We start from the raw sequence: 21,900 nt of genomic DNA, 5'->3' as shown, positions 1-21,900 counted from the left end.
TACTGTAGTTATTACATTGGTTAACGATTAACAGCTAATAGTCAGCATCGCTGTTATTAGGGCCCGAGCACCGAGGTGCGGCCACTGAAAGTGGCTGCACCGTAGGTGCAAGGCCCTATTGTTTTTGCTCAGATTATTATTATTAGGGCCCGAGCACCGAGGTGCGGCCACTGAAAGTGGCTGCACCGTAGGTGCAAGGCCCTATTGTTTTTGCTCAGATTATTATTATTAGGGCCCGAGCACCGAGGTGCGGCCACTGAAAGTGGCTGCACCGTAGGTGCAAGGCCCTATTGTTTTTGCTCAGATTATTATTAGGGCCCGAGCACCGAGGTGCGGCCACTGAAAGTGGCTGCACCGTAGGTGCAAGGCCCTATTGTTTCTGCTCAGATTATTAGGGTCCGAGCACCGAGGTGCGGCCACTGAAAGTGGCTGCACCGTAGGTGCAAGGCCCTATTGTTTTTGCTCAGATTATTCTTATTATTATTATTATAGTATAATTATCTTACCAGTAACATTTTTCACCAACTTGGCATGCTCTAAAACTCTTGCAATTTAGCTGGCATATGTAGAATTGCATTTGATACTCAGACACAGAGCTGTGGCCTAGGGTGTGGCTCAGGGACTCTACAGCGCCACCTAGCGCGCCGTCTACTGTGGTTGACACATACATTCACGGAAATGAACCAAATTTGGTGGACATGTGTGTTGTATTATTCTGAACAAGTTTTACATTCAAACTATATAGTGAATCTTAGAAGAATATGAATTATGTGAGATTTTCTGATTTTTGCACATCATGTATTTTGAAATACTTCTCCTAGACGGTTTATCGAAATTATGTCATTTAAGCACTAAAATGATCTTGAGGGGTTGCCCGAGAGGAATTGCGACCAGATTTTTGAATTTCAAAAGTATATTGAAATGGCGAAGGTTTGAATCTAGGTGTCTTATAAAAGAAACAAAAAGTTGGTGTTATAGGCAGAAAACAGTGACTAATTTGGATGAAATTTGATGGAGTATTAGTTAGTGTGTTTGTAGTGACAGTCATATACAAAGTTTTGAATTTGGTGTTGTTTGTGTTTTTTAAAAGCGCATTAATGATTGTGGTGGACACAGTTTTAGCTAAAATATTTTGAAGCGAGTTGATGAATAATTATAATTATATCAACCTATGCTGCAATTTTGATTTTAACCATGTTAACAGAAAGTGAGATATTTAGGTTTATTAGGTTTTTATAGGTCTGTGTGCCTAGCGGCGCACGGTCTGGCTCCCTCACTGTGGCTCACCCACTCTCCCCCCACAGTTCTTCCCACCCCTCCCCTCTCTCCCAGCTGGATGTCTTTCTAACCTCCCCCGCTTTCCACATAGAGACTCAGACACAGACAGACACACACACACACACACAGACACACACACACACACACAGGTTTGAACCTAGGTGTCTTATAAAAGGAACAATAAGTTGGTGTTATAGGCAGAAAGCAGTGACTAATTTGGATGAAATTGAATGGAGTATTAGATAGTGTGGTTGTAGTGACAGTCACATTCAAGTTTTGATGTTGTTTGGTGTGGTTGGTATTTTGTCACTTATAATAGCATATTAATGATTGACACATAGTTTTACCTAAAGTATTATGAGATGAGTTTACAAATACTAATAGTCATATTAACCTATGCTGCAATTTTGACTTTAAACACATTAACAGAAAGTGAGTTATTTAGGGTTATTTGTTTGATGCCCTAGGGAATGAAACTCAATTGTCTGTAAAAGTCTCTCACTCATTTGACATTCTGTGGTCGAGAGCACTGTCCCGCCCACTACATCATGTGATTTGTTAGTCAGTGCAGATCCAGGCGACCCCATAGAAGACTCATAGCATAGCTCTACACTGAGTGTTTTCGTGGATTTATATTGTGGAAACAGTGCAATCATTTTGACTTTTTGTCTACGGAGTTATTCTTGAAAGTAAGGTAACAGTTTTGTTGAAACGCAACTTTGCAAGCTATTTGATGCGGTTCAATAAGTTGGCTAAAGCGCTCGTTTCCTCCATCTAGCTAACTCCAAGTGATGGACGTTAGTGATATGGTGTTTACTAGCTAGTTTATCTTAGCTTACAAATAGAGCCTTGATAGCCTAGGTGACAGCCTAACTAGGCCTACCGAAACACAATCCAAACTTTTGACAGTTGTAAAATGTAACGTGAAGTTCAAATGTGTCACTGTTTGGGAGTAGCCTGCCGTTTGGGAGTAGCCTGCCTTTTGGGAGCTAACGTTATAGCAAGGCAGGTTTTTGTCACGTTCGGTAATTAACAAGTCCCAGTGCGATAACGAACGTCAAATAGCCTAGCTGCTACTGTAGTTGGTCTTGTTTGAAAAGGTCTAGCGGAAAACACAACAGGCACCTAGGGCCAGCCGTAGTAAATTCGACCTGGTTTTAAATCTTGGCCTAAGCTAGCTAGCTAGCTAGCTAACTCCAAGTGATGCACGTTAGCGATATGGTGCTTACTAGTTTATTTTAGCTTACAAATAGAGCATTGATAGCCTAGGTGTCAGTTTAACTCCTGAAACATAATCCAAACCTTTGACAGTTGTAAAACGTAACGAGAAGTTCAAATGTGTCACATTTTGGGAGTAGCCTACCGTTTGTGAGTGGAAGCTAGCTAATGCTAGCTATTAGTGGAGGACGTAAGTTTGAAACCACAACGAACTTACTCTGCCTAACTGAAGGAGGACGTTTCTCCATGGACATCTAGAAAGCAGGAGAGAAGATGACAGAACTAGAACTGGCCGTCTGCTTCACTGGTTAGCTTTCAATCAAGGTAAGAACATTTCCCTCCAGTGCAAGGCAGGTTAATGTTAATCAGTTGTGGTGATTAATTGCCTTTAAATGGAGTGAACCATCTATCTATTCAAAATAATCTAAACGTTTCCACTGTCTGGAAATACGTTAGTTTGGTGCCACCGATTCATATGAGCAGTCGTGCAATGTGTGTGTGATCCAAGTGAAACCATACGAGGCTAGAAACAACGATATTTTTCAAACGATTGATTCCTGCAACTATACATTGAAACAGCATAGGCAGACTGCCTAATCCTAGTTTTTGAAACGATTGAAGATGGTATGAACATAGTTTATCCCTTTGCATGCGTTTGCAAACATGCTCTGGGTAGACTTCAAAACGTTTTTTTATTATTTGATCTGCCATCACTAAGCCTAGTTTAATTAGGCTATAGGCCTATGCATTAATAACCTTGCCTATGATGGGCTGAGAAATCTGCTGTCGACGTTAGGCATGAAACGTAGGCTCAAATTATTTATTTAAAAGACATCATTTATGAAGTTGTTGTTGGCTTTGCCACGCGTTCGCATCCAGTTTGACGTGTCTGGATTTTCCGATAATGACAGCAATCTCGTGATGGCAATATTGACTTTTAATTTCTGCGCGTGTAAACTAGTCTAGGCTACAGTGCCTGAAGTTAGCTGTGACAGACTAGCCTACTGGTTTTCATAGTTTTAGCCACAAAGCCTGTCTACCCTAGGTCAACTAAATTGTTTAGTTATCACCTTGTCATGTCGCGTTTTTCCAGCCTTATCTCCGTGCGCCCCATGTCATTCAAAACGTCATTCAAAACATATTTCGGGATAGCCATCTCACTATGAGAAAACGTATGACGACAGTGCTAAGAGATTAACACATTGGCATGCTTGGTAAACTTGTCTTGCACATAATATTGAGCTGATTTTTTTAGTGAAAATGGCCTGTAGCATTGTGCTGATAGATGAAAAAAGTCGCCTATTTAAAGGCACAGTTTGAATTTTAATCCTAGCTCTCCATTTAGTGTGTGCACTTGAACAAGTGATGTAGCTTATAACAGTAGGGCCAGACATCTGTTTTTAAGAGGAAAGGTGTAGGACATGTTACTTTGGAAGGAGAGGGAGTGGTGCAATTTGATTTTCTTTGGAACTTAAATATCATCAAGCAACCTCTTCAAACAGCATCAATATATCAATAAGCCTATTCACTATTATATTATATTGTACAGGACTAGAGCTAGAGGACTAAGGGGGCAGGCTATATGTTATCAAGTAGGCCTATATTAAAACATGTAGTCAACATTATAACTTTATGTTGGTTTAAGTGAAAACAAAGCATGTCATGAACTAGGAAAATCCATGGTACTACATCATTGTTGGCAAAATGATCATGATAGCCTACATATTTCATCCATATCTGGTTTAGTCTTGAGCAGGCCTAGGCTACTTTGCTATAAATTAGTCGTAGACTTATTACAATATAGTCTATGTATATCTATATATATCGAGGGCTGAGAACCACAGGGGCGTAAGTGACATTTCACCAACTTTACAAGAGAGCCAAAACAAATCTAACTGCTTATGTTCACAGTTAAAGACCTTTGGTTTTTGGTTTTGTCAATCATTTTATATTTATAAATATTTTACTTCTATAATTGTGTCAGCTTAAAAGAGCTCAAGAGCTTTCAGGTGATATATATAACTCAATTTTGACCAAAATGTCACTTACGCAACTGCCCCTTTGGTTCTCAGCCCTCGATATATGTTATAATGTTTATATGTATCACAGTTTATCAACAGTTCTCATAAAAGTCATCTGATGTTATCATTTAAGGGGTCATTTTTGAAAACTTTCTCCTGAGGGTGCTGGGTATATTTTCCTCTTTTTTGTCCTTTGCCAATCACACCCCTGAAATATGGTGTGAATTAGGGATGTAACGATTACCGGTGTGACGGTAAACCATGATAAAAATGTTGATGATAACAATTACCGCGTTCATTTCGAATATCATTATTATCACGGTTGATACTACGGTGTGGTAACCGCGTGTTTAATTCCTCCCAGCTTCATCCGATCCTGCTTTTGACACAAGCTGGAAGGCTACTATGAAACAAAACTTTACCTTACTAATTCTGTTTTCTAATTGATGGATTTAACCATGATTCGGATAAGGCTACACCTGCTTTTAAAGGGCGCAACATTTTCACCCCAAAACGTGCGCTGTATCATGTAGCCACTCTGCGTCTTTTTATGTAGGCCTACACGTTCACATTAAATCTAGGCTATTCCATTAACGTTATCAGGAGAATGCCGTAAAGTTTTATGTTGAGCGCTGGGTGTCACTCGTTGGATATAACAGAGATATACCAAACTCCAAATCATAAGCTATAAGCAGCCAACATTTCCAACCAAGGAAAAAGTGAGCACAATGCCACGGTAACCTACCTACAGTGGGCTATGGAATTTAGTTCATTTAGGTCTACTGTAGTGTTTAATTCAATTTCCGAAAAAAGCTACACAGCCTATTGGCAATCTTTTCCATCAAGGTAACTATCCCGTTAGCTCACGCGTCATGTCTATCATTAGGCTAATGTACAGTAGCCTAGTGCTCACCAAAATCGTAGAAGTTAACATTGCAAGACACTTATCTTTTCTATGATCCCAGCAATATTTTCTTTGACTTGTTAATTTTTTGAACATTCACTTTATTCAATGAAAACGGATATCCTTGAACTATGTGTGACTACTTTCCTCAAGAATGAAGGTTAATATAATTAGGCTACTTCACGTATCTCTTAAAGTGACAGGCTCTCAATTAGACCTACACAACACCCCTGTAATGTCATTAAAGACAAGTGTAATAGTTTAAAAATCAATATGAAGTATTCAAATTACTGAATATTTTTAGCTATACGTAATTATGCAGATCCTAACATATTCTAAACTATTAGCAAAATATATATAGTTGATGAATTCAAAATATGCACTAGAAACCAGACAAGCCATTTTCTGTGTGTGTTGAGGGTTGAGCAGAGACTAGGATTGCCACTGCTGTGAATGATCAGTATCCTGCTGAAGGCAATAAGGGTTTGCCTATATTTTTAATGTAAGAAACACTTTTTTAAACTAAATATTTCAGCTTGTCTACACCCATCAGCGCTTTCTTAACATATTGTACACACAATTTTTAAAATACCGGGATAATACCGAAAACCGTGATAATTTTGGTCACTATAACCGTGGGGTTAAATTTTCATACCGTTACATCCCTAGTGTGAATCAATCCATGCTGTTCAACATCATCGAGTGCTGTCAGTAAGAAAAAGAACAAGGAAACTTGATATGACAGCAGCAAACACTAATTTTCTATGCCCCATTCAGTTAACCTAATGATAGTTGCTGGTTCAGTATTCGGCTAAGGTTGTATCAAATTTCCTGGTTCTTTATCCTACAGTGACCTCAAACAACAGGGCTTTGAATTTGTTCACTCACAATTTCAATACTGGAAAACTGGTCTTGAAAGTCCTTAAAAAGTGCTTGAATTTGGCCATGATAATGGTGTACAAACCCTGTGCATGTAAATTTAACGGTCTATCGTAGCAATAACAGCAACATTTTCTTTTATTTGGACTTCGGATAGACTTTTTATGAGGAACATTTAAAACCCTTGAACTAATAAAGTAAATTAAGTGAGAGGAAGTGTGCGGACCTTTTACTCTTTTTTTGAACATTTAAAACCCTACAACTTATCTTCGTGGCAGAAGGCGTACTTTAGAAATTTCACAGACAAAATTGTTTTTGCTACCCCTAGTCAGAGACAGAGCTCTGGTCTAGGGTGTGGCTTAGGGACTCTATAGTGCGTGCCACCTAGCAGATTGTGTTGTGGTGACGTGTACATTCACGAAAATGAAGCAAATTTGGTGGTTTTGTGTGTTGTTGCTGCCGCTACTGAAAGATAGAGCTCTGACACATACATTGACACAATTAGGTAGGCTTGTGTGTTATTGCTACCGCTAGTCAGGGACAGAGCTCTGGCCTAGGGTGTCGCTTAGGTACTCTATAGTGCCACCTAGCATGTTGTCTTTTGTGGTTGACACATGTATTCACAAAAATGAACCAAATTTAGTGGGCATGTATGTTGCTCATGCACAGGCACACCAACCCACACATGTTGCTTTGTTAGATTCCGAAATGTCACAGGTCTCCGCACCGCAGGTGCTCGGGCCCGCCATCGCCGCTTGCGGCTATATTTATTATTATTATTCTTTTTCCGTCTTACCTGTTTTTTTTTTTTCACCAACTTGGCATGCTCTAAAACTCTTGTAATTTGGCAGCCATTTGTAGAATTGCAATCGAAACTCAGAGACAGAGCTTTGGCCTAGGGCGTGGCTCAGGGACTCTATAGCGCCACCTATCACGCTGTCTGTTGTGGTTGACACATGCATTCACGAAAATGGCCCAGATTTGGTGGGCATGTGTGTTGTATTAATCTAAACAATTTTTACATTTACACTCTATAGCAAATATTCGAAGAATTTGAGTTATGGTTATGATTATGAATTTTGCACATCATGTATTTTGAAACACTTCTCCTAGACGGTTTATCGAAATCATGTCATATAAGCACTAAAATGATCTTGAGGGGTTGCCCGAGAGGAATTGCGACCAGATTTTTGAATTTCAAAAGTATATCGAAATGGCGAAGGTTTGAATTATGGTGTTTTATTGAGAAACAGGAAGTTGGTGTTATAGGCAGAAAAAAGATTATGAATTGGATGTAATTTGGCAGCTACATGTGGAATTGCTTCAGCTAGTCAGAGACAGAGCTCTGGCCTAAGGTGTGGCTTTGGGACTCTATAGCGCCACCTAGCAGCACATTATATTTTGTGGTTGACACGTACATTCACCAAAATGAACCAAATTTGGTGGACTTGTGTGTTATTGCTATGGCTAGTCAGAGACAGAGCTTTGGCAGAGGGTGTGGCGTAGGGACTCTATAGCGCCACCTAGTGCGTTGTCTGTTGTGGTTGACACAAACATTCACCAAAATTAACCAAATTTGGTGGGCTTGTGTGTTATTGCTATCGGTAGTCAGAGACAGAGCTCTGGCCTAGAGTGTGGCTTAGGGACTCTAGAGCGCCACCTAATGCATTGTCTGTTGTGGTTGACACGTACATTCACCAAAATGAACCAAATTTTATGGGCATGTGTGTTATTGCTATAGTTATTCAGAGACAGAGCTCTGGCCTCGGGTGTGGCTTAAGGACTCTATAGCGCCACCTAGTGCATTGTCTGTTGTGGTTGACACATACATTCACAAAAATGAACCAAATTTGGTTGGCATATGTGTTATTGCTATAGCTATTCAGAGACAGCACTCTGGCCAAGGGTGTCTTCGGGACTGTATAACGCCACCTAGCGCATTGTTTGTTGTGGTTGACACACACATTCCAAAAATGAACCAAATTTGGTGGGCTTGTGCGTTATTGCTATCGATAGTCAGAGATAGAGCTCTGCCCTAGGGTGTGGCTTAGGGACTCTATAGCGCCACCTAGCGCATTGTCTGTGTACGTTCACCCAAATTAACCAAATTTGGTGGGCATGTGTGTTATTGCTATAGTTATTCAGAGACAGAGCTCTGGCCTCGGGTGTGGCTTAGGGACTCTATAGCGCCACCTAGTGCATTGTCTGTTGTGGTTGACACATACATTCACAAAAATGAACCAAATTTGGTTGGCATGTGTTATTGCTATAGCTATTCAGAGACAGCACTCTGGCCAAGGGTGTCTTCGGGACTGTATAACACCACCTAGCGCATTGTCTGTTGTGGTTGACACACACATTCACGAAAATGAACCAAATTTGGTGGGCTTGTGCGTTATTGCTATCGATAGTCAGAGATAGAGCTCTGGCCTAGGGTGTGGCTTAGGAACTCTATAGCGCCACCTAGCGTGTTGTCTTTTGTGGTTGACACATACATTCAGGAAAATTGACCAAATTTGGTGGGCATGTGTGTTGCTCATGCACATGCCCACCAACACGCACATGTTGCTTTGTTAGATTCCGGAATGTCACATGTCTCCGCACCGCAGGTGCTCGGGCCCGCCATCGCCGCTTGCGGCTATATTTATTATTATTCTTATTATAGTATTTTCCTCTTACCGGACATGTTTTGCCCTTTTTCACCAACTTGGCATGCTCTAAAACTCTTGAAATTTGGCAGCTACCTGTGGAATTGATGCTTCTACTCAATGACAGAGCTCTGGCCACGGGTGTGGCTCAGGGACTCTATAGCGCCACCTAGCGCGGTTTCTGTTGTGTTTGACACATACATGCACGAAAATGAACCAAATTTGGTGGGCATATGCATTGTATTCATCTGAACAACTTTTACATTGACACTACACAGTGAATCTTAGAAGAATTTGAGTTATGATTATGATTATGATTTTTGCACGTCACGTATTTTGAAATACTTCTCCTAGACGGTTTATCTAAATCATGTCATATAAGCACTAAAATGATTTTGAGGGGTTGCCCGAAAGGAATTGCGACCAGATTTTTGAATTTTTGAAGTATATTGAGATGGCGAAGGTTTGAATTATGGCGTTTTATTAAGAAACAGGAAGTTGGTGTTATTGGCAGAAAAAAGGTTGTGAATTGGATGTAATTTGGCAGCTACATTTGGAATTGCTTCTGCTAGTCAGAGACAGAGCTCTGGCCTAAGGTGTGGCTTTGGGACTCTATAGCGCCACCTAGCAGCACGTTATCTGTTGTGGTTGTCACAAACATTCACGAAAATGAACCAAATTTGGTGGACTTGTGTGTTGTTGCTATGGCTAGTCAGAGACAGAGCTTTGGCCTAGGGTGTGGCGTAGGGACTCTATAGCGCCACCTAGTGCGTTGTCTGTTGTTGTTGACACATACATTCACGAAAATGAACCAAATTTGGTGGGCTTGTGTGTTATTGTTATCTGTAGTCAAAGACAGAGCTCTGGCCTAGGGTGTGGCTTAGGGACTCTATAGCGCCACCTAGTGCGTTGTCTGTTGTGGTTGACTTATAAGTATAAATATATTATTGAAAATTAACCAAATTTTGGTGGGCATGTGTATTATTGCTACTGCTAGTCAGGGAAAGAGCTCTAGCCTCGGGTGTGGCTTAGGGACTCTATAGCGCCACCTAGCACATTGTCTGTTGTGGTTGACACATACATTCATGAAAATGGATCAAATTTGGTGGGCTTCTGTGTTATCGCTACCGCAGGTCAGAGACAGAGCTCAGGCCTAGGGTGTGGCTTAGGGACTCTGTAGCGCCACCTAGGGCATTTTCTGTTTTGGTTGACACACACAATGAAAATGAACCAAATTTGGTGGCTCGTGTGTTATTGCTATCGCTTGTCAGAGACAGAGCTTAGGGACTCTATAGCGCCACATAGCGCATTGTCTGTTGTGGTTGACACACACATTCACGAAAATGAACCAAATTTGTTGGGCTTGTGTGTTATTGCTATCGATAGTTAGAGATAGAGCTCTGGCCTGGGGTGTGGCTTAGGGACTCTATAGCGCCACCTAGCATGTTGTCTGTTGTGGTTGACACATACATTCAGGAAAATTGACCAAATTTGGTGGGCATGTGTGTTGCTCATGCACATGCCCACCGACACGCACATGTTGCTTCGTTAGATTCCGAAATGTCACAGGTCTCCGCACCGCAGGTGCTCGGGCCCGCCATCGCCGCTTGCGGCTATATTTATTATTATTATTATACTTCTATTCCTCTTACTCTTAACTTTTTCGCCCTTTTTCACCAACTTGACATGCACTAAAACTCTTGTAATTTGGCATCTAGATGTGGAATTGTTAACTGTACTCAGAGACAAAGGTTTGGCCTAGGGTGTGGCTCAGGGACTCTATAGCGCCACCTAGCGCGCCGTCTACTGTGGTTGACACATACATTCACGGAAATGAACCAAATTTGGTGGACATGTGTGTTGTATTATTCTGAACAAGTTTTACATTCAAACTATATAGTGAATCTTAGAAGAATTTGAATTATGTGAGATTTTCTGATTTTTGCACATCATGTTTTTTGAAATACTTCTCCTAGACGGTTTATCGAAATTATGTCATTTAAGCACTAAAATGATATTGAGGGGTTGCCTGAGAGGAATTGCGACCAGATTTTTGAATTTCAAAAGTATATTGAAATGGCGAAGGTTTGAATCTAGGTGTCTTATAAAAGAAACAAAAAGTTGGTGTTATAGGCAGAAAACAGTGACTAATGTGGATGAAATTTGATGGAGTATTAGTTAGTGTGTTTGTAGTGACAGTCATATACAAAGTTTTGAATTTGGTGTTGTTTGTGTTTTTTAAAAGCGCATTAATGATTGTGGTGGACACAGTTTTAGCTAAAATATTTTGAAGCGAGTTGATGAATAATTATAATCATATCAACCTATGCTGCCATTTTGATTTCAACCATGTTAACAGAAAGTGAGATATTTAGGTTTATTAGGTTTTTATAGGTCTGTGTGCCTAGCCGCGCACGGTCTGGCTCCCTCACTGTTTCCCTCCCCCCACAGTTCTTTCCACCCCTCCCCTCTCTCCCAGCTGGATGTCTCTCTAACCTCTCCCGCTTTCCACATAGAGACTCAGACTCAGACACAGACACAGACACAGACACAGACACACACACACAGACACACACACACACACACACACACACACACACACACACACACACACACACACACAGACACACACAGACACACACACACACACAGGTTTGAACCTAGGTGTCTTATAAAAGAAACAATAAGTTGGTGTTATAGGCAGAAAGCAGTGACTAATTTGGATGAAATTTAATGGAGTATTAGATAGTGTGGTTGTAGTGACAGTCACATTCAAGTTTTGATGTTGTTTGGTGTGGTTGTGATTTTGTCACTTATAATAGCATATTAATGATTGTGGTTGACACATAGTTCTACCTAAAGTATTATGAGATGAGTTTACAAATACTAATAGTCATATTAACCTATGCTGCAATTTTGACTTTAAACACATTAACAGAAAGTGAGTTATTTAGGGTTATTTGTTTGATGCCCTAGGGAATGAAACTCAATTGTCTGTAAAAGTCTCTCACTCATTTGACATTAGGCGCGTTCAAGTTGGCTGCGCAGCACAAAAACTGCGCAGCACAAGATGCACGTGGTTAAAAATCTGTCCACGATGGTCTAGATGGGCGTGTTTTCGACTCGGCAGTCGGTATCACATGGCCTCAACTTATCGCGGGAGCAAGGCGTGGTCAGGCGGCTGCTCCGCAAAAGAGCAGCCGGTCTGGAGGTACTGCGGAGAGCAGCGGAGCCTAGACCCTGCCTTCATGACGTCAGGTCTTTGCCCTAATTGGCTTTTACATCCCTGACGTGTGTGCAGGTGTTTAGATGCCTCCCCATATCCACAAGAGTCCGTGCGGGGCCGTGCCTCGTGATTCGTCACATGGTCAAGTCTAGCCAAGTCTACACTACGGGAAGTAGAGAGTGTACAACTTCATAGCAGCGTTTGCATCCCCGCCCCTGCTGCCACCGGCAGCTCTCGTTGCTGCAAAAGGTCATTTGGAGTTGAACTTGAACACGGCTATTCTGTGGTCGAGAGCACTGTCCCCGCCCACTACACCATGTGATTTGTTAGTCAGTGCAGATCCAGGCGACCCCATAGAAGTCTCAGTCAATGTAGCTCTATACTGAGTGTTTTCGTGGATTTATATCGTGGAAACAGTGCAATCATTTTGACTTTTTGTCTACGGAGTTATTCTTGAAAGTAAGGTAACAGTTTTGTTGAAACGCAATTTTTCAAGCTATTTGATGCGGTTCAATAAGTTGGCTAAAGCGCTCGTTTCCTCCATCTAGCTAACTCCAAGTGATGCACGTTAGTGATATGGTGTTTACTAGCTAGTTTATCTCATCTTACAAATAGAGCCTTGATAGCCTAGGTGACAGCCTAACTGGGCCTACTGAAACATAATCCAAACTTTTGACAGTTGTAAAATGTAACGTAAAGTTCAAATGTGTCACTGTTTGGGAGTAGCCTGCCGTTTGGGAGCTAACGTTACAGCAAGGCAGGTTTTTGTCACGTTCGGTAATTAACAAGTCCCAGTGCGATAACGAACGTCAAATAGCCTACTGTAGTTGGTCTTGTTTGAAAAGGTCTAGCGGAAAACACAACAGGCACCTAGGGCCAGCCGTAGTAAATTCGACCTGGTTTTAAATCTTGGCCTAAGCTAGCTAGCTAACTCCAATTGATGCACGTTAGCGATATGGTGTTTACTAGTTTATTTTAGCTTACAAATAGAGCATTGATAGCCTAGGTGTCAGTTTAACTCCTGAAACATAATCCAAACTTTTGACAGATGTATAACGTAATGAGAAGTTCAAATGTGTCACATTTTGGGAGTAGCCTACCGTTTGTGAGTGGAAGCTAGCTAATGCCTTTATTAGTGGAGGACGTAAGTTTGAAACCACAACGAACTTACTCTGCCTAACTGAAGGAGGACGTTTCTCCATGGACATCTAGAAAGCAGGAGAGAAGATGACAGAACTAGAACTGGCCGTCTGCTTAGCTTTCAATCAAGGTAAGAACATTTCCCTGCAGTGCAAGGCAGGTTAATGTTATTCAGTTGTGGTGATTAATTGCCTTTAAATTGAGTGAACCATCTATCTATTCAAAATAATCTAAACGTTTCCCCTATCTGGAAATACGTTAGTTTGGTGCCACCGATTCATATGAGCAGTCGTGCAATGTGTGTGTGATCCAAGTGAAACCATACGAGGCTAGAAACAACCATATTTTTCAAACGATTGATTCCTGCAACTAATACATGCAAACAGCATAGGCAGACTGCCTAATCCTAGTTTTTGAAACGATTGAAGATGGTATGAACATAGTTTATCCCTTTGCATGCGTTTGCAAACATGCTCTGGGTAGACTTCAAAACGTTTTTTTATTATTTGATCTGCCATCACTAAGCCTAGTTAAATTAGGCTATAGGCCTATGCATTAATAACCTTGCCTATGATGGACTGAGAAATTTGCTGTCGACGTTAGGCATGAAACGGTAGGCTCAAATTATTTATTTAAAAGACGTAATTTATGAAGTTGTTGTTGGCTTTGCCACGCGTTCGCATCCAGTTTGACGTGTCCGGATTTTCCGATAATGACAGCAATCTCGTGATGGCAATATTGACTTTTAATTTCTGCGCGTGTAAACTAGTCTAGGCTACAGTGCCTGAAGTTAGCTGTGACAGACTAGCCTACTGGTTTTCATAGTTTTAGCCACAAAGCCTGTCTACCCTAGGTCAACTGAATTGTTTAGTTATCACCTTGTCATTTCGCGTTTTTCCAGCCTTATCTCCGTGCGCCCCATGTCATTCAAGACGTCATTCAAAACATATTTCGGGATAGCCATCTCACTATGAGAAAACGTATGACGACAGTGCTAAGAGATTAACACATTGGCATGCTTGGTAAACTTGTCTTGCACATAATATTGAGCTGATTTTTTTAGTGAAAATGGCCTGTAGCATTGTGCTGATAGATGAAAAAAGTCGCCTATTTAAAGGCACAGTTTGAATTTTAATCCTAGCTCTCCATTTAGTGTGTGCACTTGAACAAATGATGTAGCTTATAACAGTAGGGCCAGACATTTGTTTTTAGGAGGAAAGGTGATGGACATATTACTTTGGAAGGATAGGGAGTGGTGCAATTTGATTTTCTTTGGAACTTAAATATCATCAAGCAACCTCTTCAAACAGCATCAATATATCAATAGGCCTATTCACTATTATGTTGTACAGGACTAGAGCTAGAGGACTAAGGGGGTAGGCTATATGTTATCAAGTAGGTCTATATTAAAACATGTAGTCAACATTATAACTTTATGTTGGTTTAAGTGAAAACAAAGCATGTCATGAACTAGGAAAATCCATGGTTCTACATCATTGTTGGCAAAATGATCATGATAGCTGCCCTACATATTTCAGCCATATCTGGTTTAGTCTTGAGTAGGCCTAGGCTACTTTGCTATAAATTAGTCGTAGACTTATTACAATATAGTCTATGTATATCTATATATATCGAGGGCTGAGAACCACAGGGGCGTAAGTGACATTTCACCAACTTTACAATAGAGCCAAAACAAATCTAACTGCCTATGTTCACAGTTAAAGACCTTTGGTTTTTGTTTTTGTCAATCATTTAATATTTATAAATATTTTACTTCTATAATTGTGTCAGCTAAAAAGAGCTCAGCAAGAGCTTTCAGGTGATATATATAACTCAATTTTGACCAAAATGTCACTTACGCAACTGCCCCTTTGGTTCTCAGCCCTCGATATATGTTATAATGTTTATATGTATCACAGTTTATAAACAGTTCTCATAAAAGTCATCTGATGTTATCATTTAAGGGGTCATTTTTGAAAACTTTCTCCTGAGGGTGCTGGGTATATTTTCCTCTTTTTTGTCCTTTGCCAATCACACCCCTGAAATATGGTGTGAATCAATCTCATCGAGTGCTGTCATTAAGAAAAAGAACAAGGAAACTTGATATGACAGAGCAGCAAACACTCATTTTCTATGCCCCATTCAGTTAACCTAATGATAGTTGCTGGTTCAGTATTCGGCTAAGGTTGTATCAAATTTCCTGGTTCTTTATCCTACAGTGACCTCAAACAACAGGGCTTTGATTTTGTTCACACACAATTTCAATACTGGAAAACTGGTCTTGAAAGTCCTTAAAAAGTGCTTGAATTTGGCCATGACAATGGTGTACAAAACCTGTGCATGTAAATTTAACGGTCTATCGTAGCAATAACAGCAACATTTTCTTTTATTTGGACTTCGAAAAGACTTTTTATGAGGAACATTTAAAACCCTTGAACTAATAAAGTAAATTAAGTGAGAGGAAGTGTGCGGACCTTTTACTCTTTTTTGAACATTTTTTGAAAACCCTACAATTTATCTTCGTGGCAGAAGGCGTACTTTAGAAATTTCACAGAAAAAATTGTTTTTGCTACCCCTAGTCAGAGACAGAGCTCTGGTCTAGGGTGTGGCTTAGGGACTCTATAGTGCCACCTAGCAGATTGTGTTGTGGTTGACGTGTACATTCACGAAAATGAAGCAAATTTGGTGGTTTTACGTGTTATTGGTGTCGCTACTGAAAGATAGAGCTCTGGCCTAGGGTGTGGCTTAAGGACTTAAGCGCCACCTAGTTTGTTGTCTGTTGTGGTTGACCTGTACATTCATGAAAATGAACCAAATTTATTGGACTTCTTTCGTATTGCTATCGCTAGTCAGAAAAGGAGCTCAGGCCTAGGGTGTGGCTTAGGGACTCTATAGCGCCACCTAGCGTGTTGTCTGTTGTGGTTGACACATATATTCACGAAAATTAGTCACATTTGGTGGGCATGTGTGTTATTGCTACAGCTAGTCAGGGACAGAGCTCTGGCCTAGGGTTTGGCATAGGGACTCTATAGTGCCACCTAGCACGTTGTCTTTTGTGGTTGACACATATATTCACAAAAATGAACCAAATTTAGTGGGCATGTATGTTGCTCATGCACAGGCACACCAACCCACACATGTTGCTTTGTTAGATTCCGAAATGTCACAGGTCTCCGCACCGCAGGTGCTCGGGCCCGCCATCGCCGCTTGCGGCTATATTTATTAGGGCCCGAGCACCGAGGTGCGGCCACTGAAAGTGGCTGCACCGTAGGTGCAAGGCCCTATTGTTTTTGCTCAGATTATTATTCTTATTATAGTATTTTCCTCTTACCGGACATGTTTTGCCCTTTTCACCAACTTGGCATGCTCTAAAACTCTTGAAATTTTGCAGCCACCTGTGGAATTGATGCCTCTACTGAGAGACAGACCTCTGGCCTAGGGTGTGGCTCAGGGACTCTATAGCGCCACCTAGCGCGCTGTCTGTTGTGGTTGACACATACATTCACGGAAATGAACCAAATTTGGTGGACATGTGTGTTGTATGAATCTGAACAAGTTTTACATTTGAACTATATAGTGAATCTTAAAAGAATTTGAGTTATGATTATGATTATGATTTTTGCACATCACGTACTTTGAAACACTTCTCCTAGACGGTTTATCGAAATCATGTCATATAAGCACTAAAATGATCTTGAGGGGTTGCCCGAGAGGAATTGCGACCAGATTTTTGAATTTCAAAAGTATATCGAAATGGCGAAGGTTTGAATTATGGCGTTTTATTAAGAAACAGGAAGTTGATGTTATAGGCAGAAAAAAGGTTATGAATTGGATGTAATTTGGCAGCTACATGTGGAATTGCTTCTGCTAGTCAGAGACAGAGCTCTGGCCTAAGGTGTGGCTTTGGGACTCTATAGCGCCACCTAGCAGCACGTTATCTTTTGTGGTTGACACGTACATTCACCAAAATGAACCAAATTTGGTGGACTTGTGTGTTATTGCTATGGCTAGTCAGAGACAGAGCTTTGGCAGAGGGTGTGGCGTAGGGACTCTATAGCGCCACCTAGTGCGTTGTCTGTTGTGGTTGACACAAACATTCACGAAAATTAACCAAATTTGCTGGGCTTGTGTGTTATTGCTATCGGTAGTCAAAGACAGAGCTCTGGCCTAGAGTGTGGCTTAAGGGCTCTACAGCGCCACCTAATGCATTGTCTGTTGTGGTTGACACGTACATTCACCAAAATGAACCAAATTTTGTGGGCATGTGTGTTATTGCTATAGTTATTCAGAGACAGAGCTCTGCCCTAGGGTGTGGCTTAGGGACTCTATAGCGCCACCTAGCGCATTGTCTGTTTTGGTTGACCAAACATTCACCCAAATTAACCAAATTTGGTGGGCATGTGTGTTATTGCTATAGATATTCAGAGACAGAGCTCTGGCCTCGGGTGTGGCTTAGGGACTCTATAGCGCCACCTAGTGCATTGTCTGTTGTGGTTGACACATACATTCACAAAAATGAACCAAATTTGGTTAGCATATGTGTTATTGCTATAGCTATTCAGAGACAGCGCTCTTGTCAAGGGTGTCTTAGGGACTGTATAACGCCACCTAGTGCATTGTCTGTTGTGGTTGACACACACATTCACGAAAATGAACCAAATTTGGTGGGCTTGTGCGTTATTGCTATCGATAGTCAGAGATAGAGCTCTGGCCTGGGGTGTGGCTTAGGGACTCTATAGCGCCACCTAGCGTGTTGTCTGTTGTGGTTGACACATACATTCAGGAAAATTGACCAAATTTGGTGGGCATGTGTGTTGCTCATGCACATGCCCACCAACACGCACATGTTGCTTTGTTAGATTCCGAAATGTCACAGGTCTCCGCACCGCAGGTGCTCGGGCCCGCCATCGCCGCTTGCGGCTATATTTATTATTATTATACTTCTATTCCTCTTACTCTTAACTTTTTCGCCCTTTTTCACCAACTTGACATGCACTAAAACTCTTGTAATTTGGCATCTAGATGTGGAATTGTTAACTGTACTCAGAGACAAAGGTTTGGCCTAGGGTGTGGCTCAGGGACTCTATAGCGCCACCTAGCGCGCCGTCTACTGTGGTTGACACATACATTCACGGAAATGAACCAAATTTGGTGGACATGTGTGTTGTATTATTCTGAACAAGTTTTACATTCAAACTATATAGTGAATCTTAGAAGAATTTGAATTATGTGAGATTTTCTGATTTTTGCACATCATGTTTTTTGAAATACTTCTCCTAGACGGTTTATCGAAATTATGTCATTTAAGCACTAAAATGATATTGAGGGGTTGCCTGAGAGGAATTGCGACCAGATTTTTGAATTTCAAAAGTATATTGAAATGGCGAAGGTTTGAATCTAGGTGTCTTATAAAAGAAACAAAAAGTTGGTGTTATAGGCAGAAAACAGTGACTAATGTGGATGAAATTTGATGGAGTATTAGTTAGTGTGTTTGTAGTGACAGTCATATACAAAGTTTTGAATTTGGTGTTGTTTGTGTTTTTTAAAAGCGCATTAATGATTGTGGTGGACACAGTTTTAGCTAAAATATTTTGAAGCGAGTTGATGAATAATTATAATCATATCAACCTATGCTGCCATTTTGATTTCAACCATGTTAACAGAAAGTGAGATATTTAGGTTTATTAGGTTTTTATAGGTCTGTGTGCCTAGCCGCGCACGGTCTGGCTCCCTCACTGTTTCCCTCCCCCCACAGTTCTTTCCACCCCTCCCCTCTCTCCCAGCTGGATGTCTCTCTAACCTCTCCCGCTTTCCACATAGAGACTCAGACTCAGACACAGACACAGACACAGACACAGACACACACACACAGACACACACACACACACACACACACACACACACACACACACACACACACACACACACACACACACAGACACACACAGACACACACACACACACAGGTTTGAACCTAGGTGTCTTATAAAAGAAACAATAAGTTGGTGTTATAGGCAGAAAGCAGTGACTAATTTGGATGAAATTTAATGGAGTATTAGATAGTGTGGTTGTAGTGACAGTCACATTCAAGTTTTGATGTTGTTTGGTGTGGTTGTGATTTTGTCACTTATAATAGCATATTAATGATTGTGGTTGACACATAGTTCTACCTAAAGTATTATGAGATGAGTTTACAAATACTAATAGTCATATTAACCTATGCTGCAATTTTGACTTTAAACACATTAACAGAAAGTGAGTTATTTAGGGTTATTTGTTTGATGCCCTAGGGAATGAAACTCAATTGTCTGTAAAAGTCTCTCACTCATTTGACATTAGGCGCGTTCAAGTTGGCTGCGCAGCACAAAAACTGCGCAGCACAAGATGCACGTGGTTAAAAATCTGTCCACGATGGTCTAGATGGGCGTGTTTTCGACTCGGCAGTCGGTATCACATGGCCTCAACTTATCGCGGGAGCAAGGCGTGGTCAGGCGGCTGCTCCGCAAAAGAGCAGCCGGTCTGGAGGTACTGCGGAGAGCAGCGGAGCCTAGACCCTGCCTTCATGACGTCAGGTCTTTGCCCTAATTGGCTTTTACATCCCTGACGTGTGTGCAGGTGTTTAGATGCCTCCCCATATCCACAAGAGTCCGTGCGGGGCCGTGCCTCGTGATTCGTCACATGGTCAAGTCTAGCCAAGTCTACACTACGGGAAGTAGAGAGTGTACAACTTCATAGCAGCGTTTGCATCCCCGCCCCTGCTGCCACCGGCAGCTCTCGTTGCTGCAAAAGGTCATTTGGAGTTGAACTTGAACACGGCTATTCTGTGGTCGAGAGCACTGTCCCCGCCCACTACACCATGTGATTTGTTAGTCAGTGCAGATCCAGGCGACCCCATAGAAGTCTCAGTCAATGTAGCTCTATACTGAGTGTTTTCGTGGATTTATATCGTGGAAACAGTGCAATCATTTTGACTTTTTGTCTACGGAGTTATTCTTGAAAGTAAGGTAACAGTTTTGTTGAAACGCAATTTTTCAAGCTATTTGATGCGGTTCAATAAGTTGGCTAAAGCGCTCGTTTCCTCCATCTAGCTAACTCCAAGTGATGCACGTTAGTGATATGGTGTTTACTAGCTAGTTTATCTCATCTTACAAATAGAGCCTTGATAGCCTAGGTGACAGCCTAACTGGGCCTACTGAAACATAATCCAAACTTTTGACAGTTGTAAAATGTAACGTAAAGTTCAAATGTGTCACTGTTTGGGAGTAGCCTGCCGTTTGGGAGCTAACGTTACAGCAAGGCAGGTTTTTGTCACGTTCGGTAATTAACAAGTCCCAGTGCGATAACGAACGTCAAATAGCCTACTGTAGTTGGTCTTGTTTGAAAAGGTCTAGCGGAAAACACAACAGGCACCTAGGGCCAGCCGTAGTAAATTCGACCTGGTTTTAAATCTTGGCCTAAGCTAGCTAGCTAACTCCAATTGATGCACGTTAGCGATATGGTGTTTACTAGTTTATTTTAGCTTACAAATAGAGCATTGATAGCCTAGGTGTCAGTTTAACTCCTGAAACATAATCCAAACTTTTGACAGATGTATAACGTAATGAGAAGTTCAAATGTGTCACATTTTGGGAGTAGCCTACCGTTTGTGAGTGGAAGCTAGCTAATGCCTTTATTAGTGGAGGACGTAAGTTTGAAACCACAACGAACTTACTCTGCCTAACTGAAGGAGGACGTTTCTCCATGGACATCTAGAAAGCAGGAGAGAAGATGACAGAACTAGAACTGGCCGTCTGCTTAGCTTTCAATCAAGGTAAGAACATTTCCCTGCAGTGCAAGGCAGGTTAATGTTATTCAGTTGTGGTGATTAATTGCCTTTAAATTGAGTGAACCATCTATCTATTCAAAATAATCTAAACGTTTCCCCTATCTGGAAATACGTTAGTTTGGTGCCACCGATTCATATGAGCAGTCGTGCAATGTGTGTGTGATCCAAGTGAAACCATACGAGGCTAGAAACAACCATATTTTTCAAACGATTGATTCCTGCAACTAATACATGCAAACAGCATAGGCAGACTGCCTAATCCTAGTTTTTGAAACGATTGAAGATGGTATGAACATAGTTTATCCCTTTGCATGCGTTTGCAAACATGCTCTGGGTAGACTTCAAAACGTTTTTTTATTATTTGATCTGCCATCACTAAGCCTAGTTAAATTAGGCTATAGGCCTATGCATTAATAACCTTGCCTATGATGGACTGAGAAATTTGCTGTCGACGTTAGGCATGAAACGGTAGGCTCAAATTATTTATTTAAAAGACGTAATTTATGAAGTTGTTGTTGGCTTTGCCACGCGTTCGCATCCAGTTTGACGTGTCCGGATTTTCCGATAATGACAGCAATCTCGTGATGGCAATATTGACTTTTAATTTCTGCGCGTGTAAACTAGTCTAGGCTACAGTGCCTGAAGTTAGCTGTGACAGACTAGCCTACTGGTTTTCATAGTTTTAGCCACAAAGCCTGTCTACCCTAGGTCAACTGAATTGTTTAGTTATCACCTTGTCATTTCGCGTTTTTCCAGCCTTA

Source organism: Sardina pilchardus, unplaced genomic scaffold (assembly GCF_963854185.1).
Source record: "Sardina pilchardus unplaced genomic scaffold, fSarPil1.1 HAP1_SCAFFOLD_118, whole genome shotgun sequence".
Classification (NCBI taxonomy): domain Eukaryota; kingdom Metazoa; phylum Chordata; class Actinopteri; order Clupeiformes; family Clupeidae; genus Sardina; species Sardina pilchardus.
The sequence above is the reverse complement of the archived record's forward strand: the minus strand, read 5'-3'. Positions refer to the sequence as shown.